This window comes from Tursiops truncatus, chromosome 9, assembly GCF_011762595.2.
Source record: "Tursiops truncatus isolate mTurTru1 chromosome 9, mTurTru1.mat.Y, whole genome shotgun sequence".
Taxonomy (NCBI): Eukaryota; Metazoa; Chordata; class Mammalia; order Artiodactyla; family Delphinidae; genus Tursiops; species Tursiops truncatus.
In genome coordinates, this window is record NC_047042.1 from 6,500,490 (window position 1) to 6,515,512 (window position 15,023).

A 15,023-nucleotide genomic window follows, 5' to 3' on the forward strand; every position below is an offset into this window, starting at 1 on the left:
CACAGAGCACTGAGCTGATCTCCCTGTGCTATGGGGCTGCTTCCCACTAGCTATCTGTTTTACATTTGGTAGTGTGTGTATGTTCATGCCACTCTCTTCACTTCGTCCCAGCTTACCCTTCCCTCTCCCCGTGTCCTCAAGTCCATTCTCTACGTCCGTGTCTTTATTCCTGTCCTGCCCCTAGGTTCTTCAGAACCTTTTTTTTTTTTTAGATTCCATATATATATGTGTTAGCATACAGTATTTGTTTTTCTCTTTCTGACTTACTTCACTCTGTATGACAGTCTCTAGGTCCATCCACCTCACTACAAATAACTCAGTTTCGTTCCTTTTTACGGCTGAGTAATATTCCATTGTATATATGTGCCACATCTTCTTTATCCATTCATCTGTCGATGGACACTTAGGTTGCTTCCATGTCCTGGCTGTTGTAAATAGAGCTGCAGTGAACATTATGGTACATGACTCTTTTTGAATTATGGTTTTCTCAGGGTGTATGCCCAGTAGTGGGATTGCTGGGTCGTATGGTAGTTCTATTTGTAGTTTTTTGAGGAACCTCCATACTGTTCTCCATAGTGGCTGTATCAATTTACATTCCCACCAACAGTGCAAGAGGGTTCCCTTTTCTCCACACCCTCTCCAGCATTTATTGTTTCTAGATTTTTGATGATGGCCATTCTGACTGGTGTGAGGTGATACCTCATTGTAGTTTTGATTTGCATTTCTCTGATGATTAGTGATGTTGAGCATCGACATATGCTTTCACTCAGTGTGAAAGGCCACTTAAAGTCTTTTCAAAATTATTTTTGAGACTAATATGGATTTTTTTTTAATATCTAATTATTTTAAACATCTTCTTGCCTGTTCCCCAAATACATGATGTTCTTACCTAGGATGTATCAGGGAGAGGATAATTTCTCCCTACCCCTCTTGAGTTCTTTAGGCTGGTCTAATAATTAAATTGACACAAGACAGATTAACAGGAGGAAAAAACCAATTTAATTCCTATGCATGAAGGTCTCATAGAAATGGGACCATCGAAGTGACCAGAGCAGACTGTTTTTATATCATTTTTAAACTAAGAAACACTTGTGACGATTTAACAAACAAAGGGGCTTGTGCTTGGGGCAGCAGCCTAATGAAGAAGTGGCCAGATTTTGTTTATACGGCCTTCTTAGCCTTGATTTCCCTAAATCCGGTGCCAAGTATGCCCTCTATCCTCTTGGTACAGGAAGGACACCGTCACATGGGAGATTATTTATTTCCCACTTTCTGGGGGAAAGAGGAGGGTCAGAGTGTGGGGTTTTATACCTTTTTTCCACCAGCTGTTTGTTAAGTAACTTTAATTCAAACTAATCAGTATGCCTTTGAGGCATGTTTTGGGGTGGCCTGCCCCGGGGCCCAACAGATGTATAGTATTACTAAAGAATATCTAATATTTAGGAATGCATATTTTCATGTTATAAACTACTACGACAACGAATTGACCCATTCATTGAAGTCAAAAGAAATTTGTAATCAATGAGTAAGCTTGTTGGCTGTCAAAATCGAGGTTATATTTTCTGAAGGTAGCTAACCTATCATTCCAATTACCAAATAAAGAGCTCTCTTCTGAAGAGTATTTCAACAACACTTTTCCATCCAGAATTTGAACCATGAGGTTGTATTTCAGAAGTCTATTTTAGACAACTTTGGTGAAGATTCTAACAGTTACGTTAATGGAAAACCGATATAAGAACAACCTCAAGAAGACATTTCACAATACTAGTGAAGTTCCTTTGTCACCCTCTTAAAACTCTTACGGAACATTTGGAAGTCACTGAGTGAGGGTCAGGGGTGTCCAGGTGGCTGCACGGTCAGCCCGCTGCTAGAGCAGGGTCAGGTAGCTCCAGGCTGCGGGCTCGTGATTGGCACGGTGAAGACAAAGCTCAAAGGAGCCAGTGTCAACTTCACCAGCCGGGACACCAGCTTTGATGACCTGGCCTTCCTCGCCCGTGCTTCCTGGGCACCTACAGCCACATTCCTTTCGCTCAGCCCTTCTCCTGGAGGTCATTCTATCAACTGAGTTGTAAGCACCGTGGCAGAAGTTCTCATCTCAGGGCTTTTGGAATAGAAACAGTTTTCAGACCGTGCTCACGGCGGGGGGTGGACTTAGCAACGACAATAACACAAGCAAAAAAGAAACCCGTGTATCTTGGAACACATTTGGCAATCTGAATTTCGCCCCAGATTTGGTCACGCTCACGTCGCAGCTGATACAGAGCTGTGTCCCTCCCAGATCTTGGGAACACATCTTCTTGAACTCGCTTACAAACGGGCTCCCTGAAGCGCGGGCTCCTCTGACAGGGACACCCCAGGGCAGGGCCAGAGGCAGTGGGGAGACGAGGCGGGAGCTCGGGCCCATCACAAGTGCACCGCAGCTGCCTTGGCTGGCAAGCGCTGAGCTACACGATGTACTCCGGGATTGGAACCCTTTTTTTTTTTCAGTTGGTTTGTAAATAGGATTGCACAAAAATCCATGCAAATCAACTCTCCGGATCAGAATCTGCTGAGCTAAGAAGACCGTTGAATCAGAGGGGCTGCTTTCAGTGGTGGGACTGTGACAGAGTAGCTCTGCAGGGCAGGGCTTTAGAAAGACAAGCTCACTGCACGGTAATTTCCAATAACCTGGAAATGTCAACACTGTTTAGCTCGATTAATTGTCCTTGTTCACTTGTCCAGCCTAGCAGTTATCCATTACTAACTAGAAATGAATGGGGTGTTTGCTGTTAGAACATCTCATTTAAGTAAGGTACTGCTACTGCTTTTTATGACATTCTGTTAGCGATGTTTCATCAGCTGGAAAGGTATTACAATCCAAACTCTGTGTGAGTTTTATTAGTTTTTCAGGTGGCATACCTAGCTAAAATTCTAATTGAAATATGATTTTCATCATAGTTGAATAAATAACCGAAATGGTAACACATGTTAAATACCCGTAAAACGTAGGAAAGACCTGTAAGTTCCTTCAATCTGAGGGGCACTACAAGACAGTTTTGTTATCAGACTCAGGGTCCCAGTGAAAGCTGGATGCATCAGTTAGAGAGAATCCCAGTAACCCCTGTGCTTGTTCAGTTTTTTTTTTTTTTTTTTTTTTTTTTGGTTTGATAGCTCATTTTTTTTTTTTCTTCTTATTCAGTTTGATGATTGAAGTTTCCAGTATGTTATGTGGCCTGGACTTAGGAACACAATTAACGTCGAGAGAAGAATTCTCCTTTTTATTTCTCTCATCTAGTTCACCTATTTTCACACACACCAGCCAAAAAGAGCCAAGCGAACACACCACACGCACACACGCACGTTCACCTTTTTCATCTGTATCAATTTTCAGAGCTCATCTCAGTAAGACCTGTTTCCTACTTGATCTCTGCTTCTTCCACAGTCTCCCCTGCAAGGAGGTAGTTTCTTCTCCTTTGTATTTCACTTGTAGAGGATACAGCTCATTCACCCTTGAGGAAGAGTATTGTCCCTCCCCTACTGTTCTGGTTATGTTCTATAACACCCATGGAGCTCTGAGCACCCCTTCATTTATTCTGGACCTCTGTAATACCACCCCATCATTGGCGTTGCCACGTAGGATGTCAATAAATATATGATGAATAAAACAGAGAATGAGGGAAATTGACTTAGCAACCGAAGTCCTGAACCTTCTCTGCTTTGGTGTTTGAAAACCGAGTTCACTACCATCACAGGACATATAAAGGCAGAATGAAAATTGTACAAAAATCTGTGTTGCTACCAATGTCTGCACGGTTGTTGAACAAACACCCGTGTAGTAATAGAGGAGTTGCTAAGTCATCCAGTGTCTTGGTGAGATCAATTACAGATTATTATTTAGACTCAAAGATTCCAAAGAAGATATTTGGATCAAATCTTCATTCTTTGTAAAGCTAGGTGGAAGTTGGCAGTTTAATATTCTGTGCTGGATGTGGTATTTTTAAAAACGTTATCAGTGTGCCTGGCATAGGACCTTGGCCACATAGAAATTCCCTGATAATCGTTGAATAGAAGTTCAATGCAAAAGATCACATTAAGACTGTGAAATTATTTTCCTGGGTGGTTAACATAGTAAATAACTAAATATTTTGCACCACATAAGCTGTAGAACAGTTTTATTGCTTAATTTTCTAATCTCAGTCTTGGTATTTACTTGGAAAGTAAAACTTTGGCTTCCTTCTCTTTCTTTAACCGTGAAAAGCATGTGTGTGTCATGTGCCCTACTGCACACTTCCTAGTCTAATATCCAGATCGACGATGCGTGATTGTGATGTAATTAAATGACAGAAATGTTGACTCGCGAGTGGAACCAACCCAGGGGAAGCCAGGCTGGGCAGCCTGTAGACTGAAAGATCCAGGGCTGCCAGAGTGCCAGAAACAGGCCAGAGCAGGAACCCAGGTCTCTGGGCAGGAGTGGAAACGTGCTGTGAGGCCGCAGGGGCTCTCGGGCGCTAGATTTAGTGAAACGCTCTTGCAAAAAGGCTTGGAGAGGTGCTCTTCTGGGTGCACCGTCAGCTTTTCTTTTGAACTAAGGCAGTGACAGAGAGCTGGATGTTCTCTCCTGGGCTGGGGGCTGCAGAACAGGCTCTGACGCCCTCGGGCTCTGCTTGGTTTGGTTCACAGAGCTGCACAGGATCGCGGTGTTTCGCCAGTGAAAGGCGATGGGTGGTGAGCCAGGATGCTGTGGGTGACGGAGGGAGCGGGGCGGGCACCTTAGCTGCCTCTCTTGGGGTAAAGTACACAGCGGGCCTGCTGCCTTTCCTCCCTGGGCGGGAGAACAGCCTAGAATAGGCTTCATATGTTCCTCCTGGCTTTCTAGAAACTCTGGAGTGTTTACCCTTCCCCTGCAGTATGTTCCAGTGCCCGGGTGTCCCCTTGCCTGTGGGCACGGGGGGAGGGGGGGCAGCGTGACAGCTGTGGGGCCGGGGTGGGGGAGGGTGGTTGAGGGCCTGCCTTCCACGCCGGCGTATCTCCCTAAAGCCCACAACAGTGCCAGAAAGGTCCCTTCTCACAGCCATACTTTAGGTACCCCACTTCTCCAGAGGTGCCGCACTTTTAGAGAAATACTTTTCTTTTGCTTTATTTTCCTTAACACTTAGACTCTATGCTGATCGTACTAAGTCAAACAATACCTAAGTGTGCAAAGAGTCTGTAAGCTTCCTCCTTCCTTCATCTGGTCCCAACCCGCTGAGGAGAACCGTTCTTACACGCCGTTGCGTGTCTTTCCACCTGTAGAAAATGTTTATCTCTACCTGTCAGCTTGGGGACCACACTGATGCTGCAATTGCTGAATCTGTCGGATTAAGGAACTGCCAGTGTGGCTGACGTGGTGAGAGCCTGGAAGCCGTGATGGGTCCACGGTGTGGGGCTCTGCTCAGAAGGACGGAGGCGTGGGCAGCCGCGGGCAACACTGGGTCTCTGGGTCCCAGAGTATCCCCTCCGTCACCTGGGCATCCTCCACAGAGACATGGAGTAAGCAAACGGTTCAGGAACTCTGCTGTTTCGTGCAGCCCTACATCCTTGTATGGCCTAGAGCGTGGTAACAAGCACAGGGCACCAGACTCTCCTCCATCTCCAGGTACCAAGTACTTGTGTTCAGTTTCGGTGTCAAAGGGAGAAGAGAAAATAAGGTCGGCACGTAGGGGTTCTTCTTCACTCTTTCCTGCCGTGAGTGACAGGCTGTTGCCAGAAGTGAACATCTGTGTATTTTGAGAGCTCTTCCTACGTTCTGTTTATGAGTCCTCTGTCAGATATGTGGTTTGCAGTGTTTACCCCCAGTCCGTAGCTTGTCTTTGCAACCCCTTAGAAGGGTCTTTGCAGGTGACGCGTTTCTTTTTATGAATCATGCTTTTGGTGTCATATCTGAGAATTCCGCACTGAAGTCCAAATCCTGAGGGCTATCTCTTATGTGATCTTATACAAGTTTCATAGTTTTGCATTTTAGACTTAAATCTTTGATCCATTTTGAATATAAAGTGTGAGCTTTAGGTCGCCATTCATTCTTTTGCCCCTGAGGTCTAGTTGCCCCGTGCCATCTGTAGAAAAGACGCTACCCTATTTCAAGACATATTACACAGCTGTAATAATCAGGCGTTGTTTCTTTTTGTTTTGATAATAAATGCCGGTCACTGCGATGTGGACATGGTGGGGACAAACAGGGGACGTTCCTCCCTGTGACCTCAGGGTGACCCGGTGGTTGGGGTGCTGGTGAGTGATGACAAGACCTCGCCACAACCCAGCCACCAGACACTTAGAAAAATGCCCACAAAAGGTGCGCTGCAAAGCATGAAAGCTCAATTCTGGACTTTAAATGCTTAAAAAAAGTACATGGTTGGGCTTCCCTGGTGGCGCAGTGGTTGAGAATCTGCCTGCTAATGCAGGGGACACGGGTTCGAGCCCTGGTCTGGGAGGATCCTACATGCCGCGGAGCAGCTAGGCCCATGAGCCACAACTATTGAGCCTGTGCATCTGGAGCCTGTGCTCTGCAACAAGAGAGGCCGCGATAGTGAGAGGCCTGCGCACCGCGATGAAGAGTGGCCCCCGCTTGTCAAAAAATAAAAGTACATGGTTACCCAAATGTAAAATCGATAGCTAGTGGGAAGCAGCCGCATCGCACAGGGAGATCAGCTCAGTGCTTTGTGACCACCTAGAGGGGTGGGATAGGGAGGGTGGGAGGGAGGGAGACGCAAGAGGGAAGAGATATGGGGATATATGTATACATATAGCTGATTCACTTTGTTATACAGCAGCAACTAACACACCATTGTAAAGCAATTATACGCCAATAAAGATGTTAAAAAAATAAATAAATTTTTAAAAAGTATATGGTTACCACGTTTATGTCAAACAGTTTTTCAGGTGGAATTTTTCCTAACGTAAAACAAAAGCAATCTGAACAGAAAGCGTTTTGAAACACGCTTTTGGTGGGGCTCCTTGCAGATAGGGAGTGGAAATGATTAACAGGGAGGTTATCAACTGTGGACTTCCGGCAGCAGAGGCAATGTTATTTTTTGACGTAGTGTGGGCCTGAGGCACATACCCCAGACATTCGATTTTGTGGACAGTCTCTTTCCTCGTCCACGGCAAGGAACAGGAGGAAAATGCAGTGCTGGCAGAGGACGTGCGTCTTTTTCTCGGTCATTCCTGCTGCTGGTAGGAAGCAGACGTATTTAGCCTGGCTCTGCTTTCTGCTTTGCTGTGTGTTGCAGAACCCCAACAGAGCCCAGGTCCCCAGGAAGCTGGGGTGTGGGTGAACTCAAGCTGCAGTGCCGGAGCGCACCTGCCCTTGGCCACGGTGCAGAGCGGGGGGGGGGGGGGGGGGGGGGGGCGGGCAGCCTCTAAATTCCCCGTGGGCAAAGCCTCCCCTTGGCGAGCAGGCCGTCACCAAGTTACCCCCCAACCTAGGGTGACAGTGGCTGTTTCTACACAACTCCCTGGTGTTGCTGGGAAGAGAAGGGCAAAGAGATCATTTTGGAGTAGTGAATTTTCTTTCTTTTTAACCTTCCAGCTCTTTTCCTCTCTTCAGAACATGCTGTCAGTGTTTTCTTGTTTATTCTATAGGAGATTTTGAAGCCGGTTGTAGACTCACAAAAAGTTGGCACAGGAAAGGTGTCAAGATAACATTTGGATCAATGGCTTTCAAACATTACCAAACTGAGAAATTCATTTTAAAAATTATGACATTTACACATGACTATATGTGAAGTTTCATGAAATAATACCGTCTTTATAATATCACTCTGATACTGTCCATTTTCTTTTCTTTCCATTCTATTTCTTTTTCTCGTCTGTTATGCTGGTATAACAACCCACTAAGATGATTTCCCAACACTGCTGGGTTGAGACCCACAGTTTGAAATAGCATCTAGGGCATGACTCTTACGTACAGAACAAGAAATTGAGGCCATTAGTAGATAAGTGATTAACCCAAAGTTGTTTAAAGCTAGTTACAAAGTGGCAGAATCTGGATTAGAACTGTTTTGGCATCAGGAACTTGGGTCGTTCTTGGTACTTCAATGAGTAGAAAGATAGTCTTTGAACCTCACACATGGATAGAAGATACAGTACCTTACATTATTCCCCATTTTCCTTTTCTCCTTTCTGCCACCAGTCATTGGATTAGGACCCACCCCAGTCAGGTATGACCTCATTTTAACCTGATTACATCTTTAAAGACCTTATTTCCAAATAAGGTCACATCACAGATACCAGAGGTCAGGACATGGACACCTCTTATTGAACAGTTCAAGTCACAGCACAGTCATCTGCATATTCCACGTGGAGACTTTGCTCTTAGTGGTCGTAACCACTGCAATGTCAGTGTCGCAGACAGCTTGAAGCATATGATCTCTGAAATGCGTTGAAAACATTGTGTTCCCTTCCTTAGTCTGCAGTCAGCCAGCCTTGAACTCCAGTGAAGGGCTTCCTTTGGATTTTCTTCATGACTCACTCCACTGAGCCCTCCCCATATTCCAGAAGGACTGTAGCAGATACCTTTGCCAATGGTCTAGAGCCCTCGCCGAAAGCTTTCTTTGGTGAATACAATGTGAGAACGACACACGGTAGGTCACTCTTGCAGGGGAATGACAGCTTACCTGCAGTATAACAAAAAGAGTGATATGGTGAGACACTGTATAAATCCCAAGTTTTAAATTACAGCTAGGCTGAGTGGAGATCTCTGCTGGGTCTACAGACGATAACAAAGACTGAGGAAAGGGAATCCTTTTATGCCCTTCGAAAATTGCAACTCATTAATCAAACTTGTGTTTTCAAAATATGTGAAGAGGAGATCAAGATGGTGGAGTAGAGGGATGTTGAGCTCACCTCCTCCCACAAATACATCAAAAATACATCTATGTGTAGAACAGTTCTCATGGAATACCTGCTGAAAGCTTGCAGAAGATCTCATACAACCAAAGCTGCAAAAAAAGATCCCCATGTAACCAGGTAGGATGAAGGGAAAAAGGAGAAGAAGAGGAATCGGGAGGGGACCTGCACCCCTGGGAGGAAGCCGTGGAAGAGGAAAGGTTCCCTTACCCTGGGAACCTCCCTCACCAGCCAGGAGGTCAGCCTGAACAGATAGGGAGCATCAGAGGCTGGAGAGGAGAGTGTGGGAGCTGGCCTGTGGCCCCACAGGGTAGAGAGAGACCAGGACAGACAGTCCTGGCCACATCACTGCACTTCCCAGCCCAAGACGGGCACATGCTGGTGTGTGCTGCAACTGGCTTCAGTGGACAGACCCAGGGAGAGGACTTGGTTTGGCCACTCGGAGACAGCCCGAAGGGTCTGGAGTGTGGCCACAGAAGGGAAGAGGTACGATTGTCATTGTATGTAGATCTCTATATACTCTATATAGAAAACCGCACAAAAACTATTAGAGCTGAGAAATGATTTCAGGAAGGTAGCAGGATACAAGATTAATACACATATATCTGTTGCAGTTCTTTACACTGACAATGAAATATCAGAAAGAGGAAGTGAAAAAAAAACAAACCTGTTTAAAATTGTGTCAAAAAAATAAAATACCTAGGAATAAACCAAGGAGGTTTCTGAAAGACTTATACATTGAGAACTATAAAACGTTGATAAAGGAAATCAAAGATGATTCAAGGAAATGGAAAAATACCCCATGCTCTTGGATTGAAAGAATTAATATTGTTTAAATGGTCAGACTACCCAAAGCAGCCTACAGATTTAATGTGAGCCCCATCAAATTACCCATGATATTTTTCACAGAACTAGAATAAATAATTCTAAAATGTCTGTGGAACAACAGAAGACCCAGAATTGCAAAAGCAATCCTGAGGAAAATGAACAAAGCAGGAGGCATAACCCTCCTGGACTTCAGACAATACTACAGAGCTACAGTAATGAAAACGGCATGGTATTGGCACAGAAACAGACATATGGATCAATGGAACAGAATAGAGAGCCCAGAAATAAACCCATACACCTATGGTCAATTAATTTTCGACAAAGGAGGCAAGAATATACAATGGAGAAAAGACAGTCTCTTCAGCAAGTGGTGTTGGGAAAGCTGGACAGCTGCATGTAAATCAATGAAGTTAGAACACACCCTCACACCATACACAAAAATAAATTCAAAATGGCTTAAAGACTTAAATATAAGACATGCCACCATAAAACTCCTAGAAGAGAACATAGGTAAGACATTCTCTTAAATAATCTTAGCAGTGTTTTCTTAAGTCAGTCTCCCAAGGCAATAGAAATAAAAGCAAAAATAAACAAATGGGACCTAAACAGACTTAACCAGCTTTTGCACAGCAAAGGAAACCATAAACGAAACAAAAAGACAGCCTTCAGAATGGGAGAAAATATTTGCAAACAATGTGACTGACAGGGGCTTAATTTCCAAAATATACAAACAGCTCATACAACTCAATAACAAAAAAACAAACAACCCAGTCATAAAATGGGCAAAAGACCTAAATAGACACTTCTCCAAAGAAAATATACCGATAGCCAATAGGCACATAAAAAGATACTCAGCATTGCTAATTATTAGAGAAATGCAAATCAAAACTACAAGGAGGTATCACCTCATACTGGTCAGAATGGCCATCATCAAAAAGTCTACAAATAATAAATGCTGGAGAGAGCGTGAAAAGAAGGGAACCCTCCTATGCTGCTGGTGGGAATGTAAATTGGCACAGCCACTATGGAGAATATATGGAGGTTCCTCAAAAAACTAAAAGTAGAGTTACCGTATGATCCAGCAATCCCACTCCTGAGCATGTATCCAGAAAAGATGAAAACTAATTTGAAAAGATACACGCACCCCAATGTTCATAGCAGCACTATTTACAACAGCCAACACATGGAAGCAATCTAAGTGTCCATCAACAGACGAATGGATAAAGAAGATGATGTGGTGTATATGTATACATATGTGTGTATATATACACACAGTGGAATATTACTCAACCATAAAAGCAGTGAAATAACGCCATTTGCAGCAACAAACGAGATTATCATACTAAGTGAAGTAAGTCATACAGAGAAAGACAAATATCATATGATATCCTGTGTATGTGGAATCTTAAAAATAGTACAAATGAACTTATTTACAAAACAGAAACATAGACACAGAAAACAAACTTATGGTTACCAAAGGGGAAGAGAGGGGAGGGATAAATTGGGAATTTGGGCTTAGCAGACACACACTACTATATATAAAATAGATAATCAAGGACCTACGTATAGCATAGGGAACTATATTCAATAACTTGTAATAAACTGTAATGGAAAAGAATAAAAAAACAAATATAGATATATACATATATATATATTACTGAATCACTTTGCTCTTCACCTGAAAGTAACACAATATTGTAAATCAAGTATACTTCAATAACAAATTAAAAAATAAATAAATAGGAACTATAATGCAGACAGCCATTAGTTAAGTCTACTGAGAAGTCTTTGGTGAAATGAAATCCGCTGTCTCTGTATATTCCTCACACGAGTCAGTAGGCGACATGTTGGGAATTTGTATTTTCCTAATACAAGAAATGATGAGGGATTCGAATATACAGGTTGGCAAGATCAGGACCCTAAAACACGAACCACAATGAAGGGAACAGAATGAGGGAATTCATTCACAGCGAGGTCAAGGCAGAGCCAGCTGCAAAGACACAGGACGGAGGAAAGCGGCTTAACAGATGCACCCATTGAAGGTGAGGCTTACTTTACCATAAGGAAGTAACAGCCCCACCTGGGATGTTGTAACAAATTACTGCAAGTGCTGTGGCTTAAAACAATACACATGCGTCGTCACCCTGTGTGGTGCCTGGGTTCTCAGGGGCTCACAGTGCTGTTACCCAGCCCTCCTCCATGCTCATCCTGGTTGTTGGCAGAATCCACTTCCTGGAGGTTGTAGGACTGAGGCCCTTGGGCCCTAGCAGCTGCCTGCCCATTCACAGCAGGACTGTTTGCTTCTTCATGACCACAGTGTCTCTGCCAGGAGAGACATTTGTTAAGAGCTGTCACCTGATCAAGTCAGGCCCACATAGATACTCTCCCTTTTGATCTGGGACCTTAATGACATCTGCAAGATCCCTTTGCCTCTGACTTAAAACCGACTCACAGGAGTGCTATCCAGCATGCATTTGGATCAAGTTGTATTAAGGAATAAGCAAGGGACATAAAACTGGATAAGCTTATATTGATTGGACGTGCTCAGCTCCAGGACTGCACTTGGGAGGGATGTTTGCAGATTGAAATGGGCCAAAGGGTGGGGAAAGCACTCAGAAAAGTCACAAGGACAGATGAAGATGGCCTGGGGCTGCTTGTTTGGGAGAAAACTAAGGGAGGATATAAGAGTTATCTTCAAATATTTGAAGGGCTATTATTGGGAAGAGGAATTTGACATACTGGCTTTTGGCCTTTGGAAAGGCACGATGAGACATCTGGAAACATCCATCCCAGCGCAGCACTCGCCTGCCACATTCCTTCCCGGCTCCCCAGTTCAGTTGCTTGTCTGAATTCCAGAGGAGCACAGCCCTGGCCTTCAGCAATCACACATACTGTGGACACTCAGGAAATAGGGAAGTAACTGTGGCAAAGGCCCATTTCCATCGGAATGACCTACTGAAGCGCATGCTCCAGTCCAAGGAGGGTGTGTCCTCCCCTTCATTTCTCTAGACCCTCAAAGGGTCAACTAGCACCAGAAAATCAGGACACCAGAAGCCTTGAGAAGTTTCCGGTGCCTAAGTGGACCGTGGTCAGCTGCCTACAATAAAACACATCCACACAGGTATTCCGTATTTAATCATATAAAGACTACATACCACCTTGAAGAATTGCTGCAGGTATGTCTTACCTGAGGCATCAGAGTTGGCATTCAGTTGCCCCTTTCCACTGCATTCATGCAAATTCTTTTAATATTGCAAAAACTCAGTATCATTTCCATCTTCTTTAAGTTTTCTGCGTGTGTCTGCTTTTCCATGGGATGGCGTGGCGGAATGGAAAGCTGGTGGGCCCTGGGGTCAGGTGGGCTCTGGTTTCAGGTCCCAGGTCACTGTGCGCTCCTGGACCCGTAGGCATCTGCTCTGTCGCACTGAGCCATTTTCTTTCCTATAAAATGGGGATGATTCTGTCTCTAAAGGAGTCCGTGAAAACTTAATAGAGCAACACAGAAAGAATAAAGTATATAGTTGGTGCTTTATAAACACTTCTACTTTCTGAAAATTACTTCTGAAATAACTAGACAAGAGTCCTTGAACATGTAGAATTTTCATTTTAACCATATACCATAACGTCAACAGTGTGGTGAAATTCTGCTAAGTGTGATCTGCTAAGTATCAGGCAGGGAGAAGAATTGACACCCAGGGTCCCTGTGTCTCCTGGCACGGTGCTGGGTTCTTTACCCAGCGTGTCCTTGATTCTCACAGGTGCCCCCAGTGACACAGTGGCAGATGCGATGGCCAAGCTCACGTGTTTTGGGCTCCATGTTTTGTCCACTGAACGTGCTGCCCTGAGTCTGACAACGTGCAGGGCTCCGTAGGGACATGCCCCCTGCCCCTGGGGAAGGCGACCCTCTTCCACTGCTAACTCCTTGTGCGTCTCACACATAGTTTAAAAGCAGTATTGATAGTATTATAGTAGCTGCTGTTTACCAGGTACCAGGCCCTGTGCTGGGTAATTATTATGAGTTATCTAATATTTATATTGCCTCACAGTTTTCCTGCTTCAGTATCTCCACTTCACAGATGAGGAAATTGAAGCTCAGAGACTGAATAACTTGCTTTCGTTCACACAGCCAGGGCTTCCAACTCAGAACGCTCTGAATGTCTTAAAACCAGTCATTACAGGTTGTAAGATTTACCCCCCAAAAAATGACAGTCTGTGGTAATCCAGAAAAGTGAGATTATCTGGCTCCCGTGGAGGAAGAAAGAGCGCTGGAAAGACGTATTACCAGAGCATGGGAAAAGTGAAACTACGGCTTCTCTGTGAGCCAGTTCTTTCCTGGCAGCGTCTTGGAACAAAACCAACTATAGCAGAATTTTCTGTTTTAATATGAGCTGCAGGGTGACTTTTTTTCTTTATGCTTCCACCTCTCTCCCCTTCTCTGCCTAGTTAATTCCGGGGAGCCCCTGCCTGGCCCAGCGGACAGCCGTGCAGCTTGCAGTGCCCGGGGCCAGACTCCGCGGCACAGGGGCCACTGGCCTCTGCTCCTGCCAGGAGGCCTAGAGGCCCACACAGCCCGGGGTGGGGGTGGGGGTGGGGGTGGGGAGGCGGCAGCCGCTGGCGGGCCGAGCAGGGGGTGTGGGGGGCTGTGAGCTGGGGGGGGTTGATGGCCCATGAGAGCACTGAAGTCTTGCCTTTCTTTTCGTCTCCCCTTCTAAGCCGTGAGTCGACCCCAGTCTCCCCCGACTCTGTCCCCTCTGCCCCTCTCCGTCCGTGCCCCGCTGCAGCCTCGCGTTCTGTGTACACAATGCTGTCCTAATATTTCTCTTTTCTCCGGGCAGGAAATGAGAAACTCATTTTTTAGAGCCATTCAGGAAGTTGTCCAGAGTTATAATGGCCCATTATCTAATGGCCAGAGTTTACTTAGGCTTTCACTACTTCCACTGCCCACTTGAAACAAGGAAAACCATTTCCCCCGCTGCCGCAAGTGTGCCGTTGACACGGACCACAGGCACCCGGACGCCCTGCACGCTCCAGGCTAACCCTACTTCGTGCTCTGAACATTGTGCTCACAACCCCCTTATTTAACCCGTCATTCCTTAGAGAGTCGATCAGCCCGAGCCGTGGCGCTTTTAAAAATGCGTATTCCTAGGCCTGCGGAGGGAGGGGACGGGGGGGTCTCCGGAGCGCTCATTCTAAGCCTCATTCTCTGCACCCAAAAGAGGCAGAGCGCACGCTTTAACAAAAGGCGGTTTGCGCCTGAAGCACGTAAAACGTTTCAGATGTGTGGCAAGATGCGTCTTATTGGCACCAAAGATTTTTTATTTTTATTAGGAGCA

At 45.1% G+C, this 15,023-nt stretch overlaps 1 protein-coding gene across 5 annotated transcripts in view; it reads left to right on the plus strand.

The window, feature by feature from the left end:
- Positions 1 to 15,023, plus strand: part of EGFR (epidermal growth factor receptor) — a 194,755-nt gene that overhangs the window by 61,182 nt on the left and 118,550 nt on the right. The window lies entirely within an intron of this gene.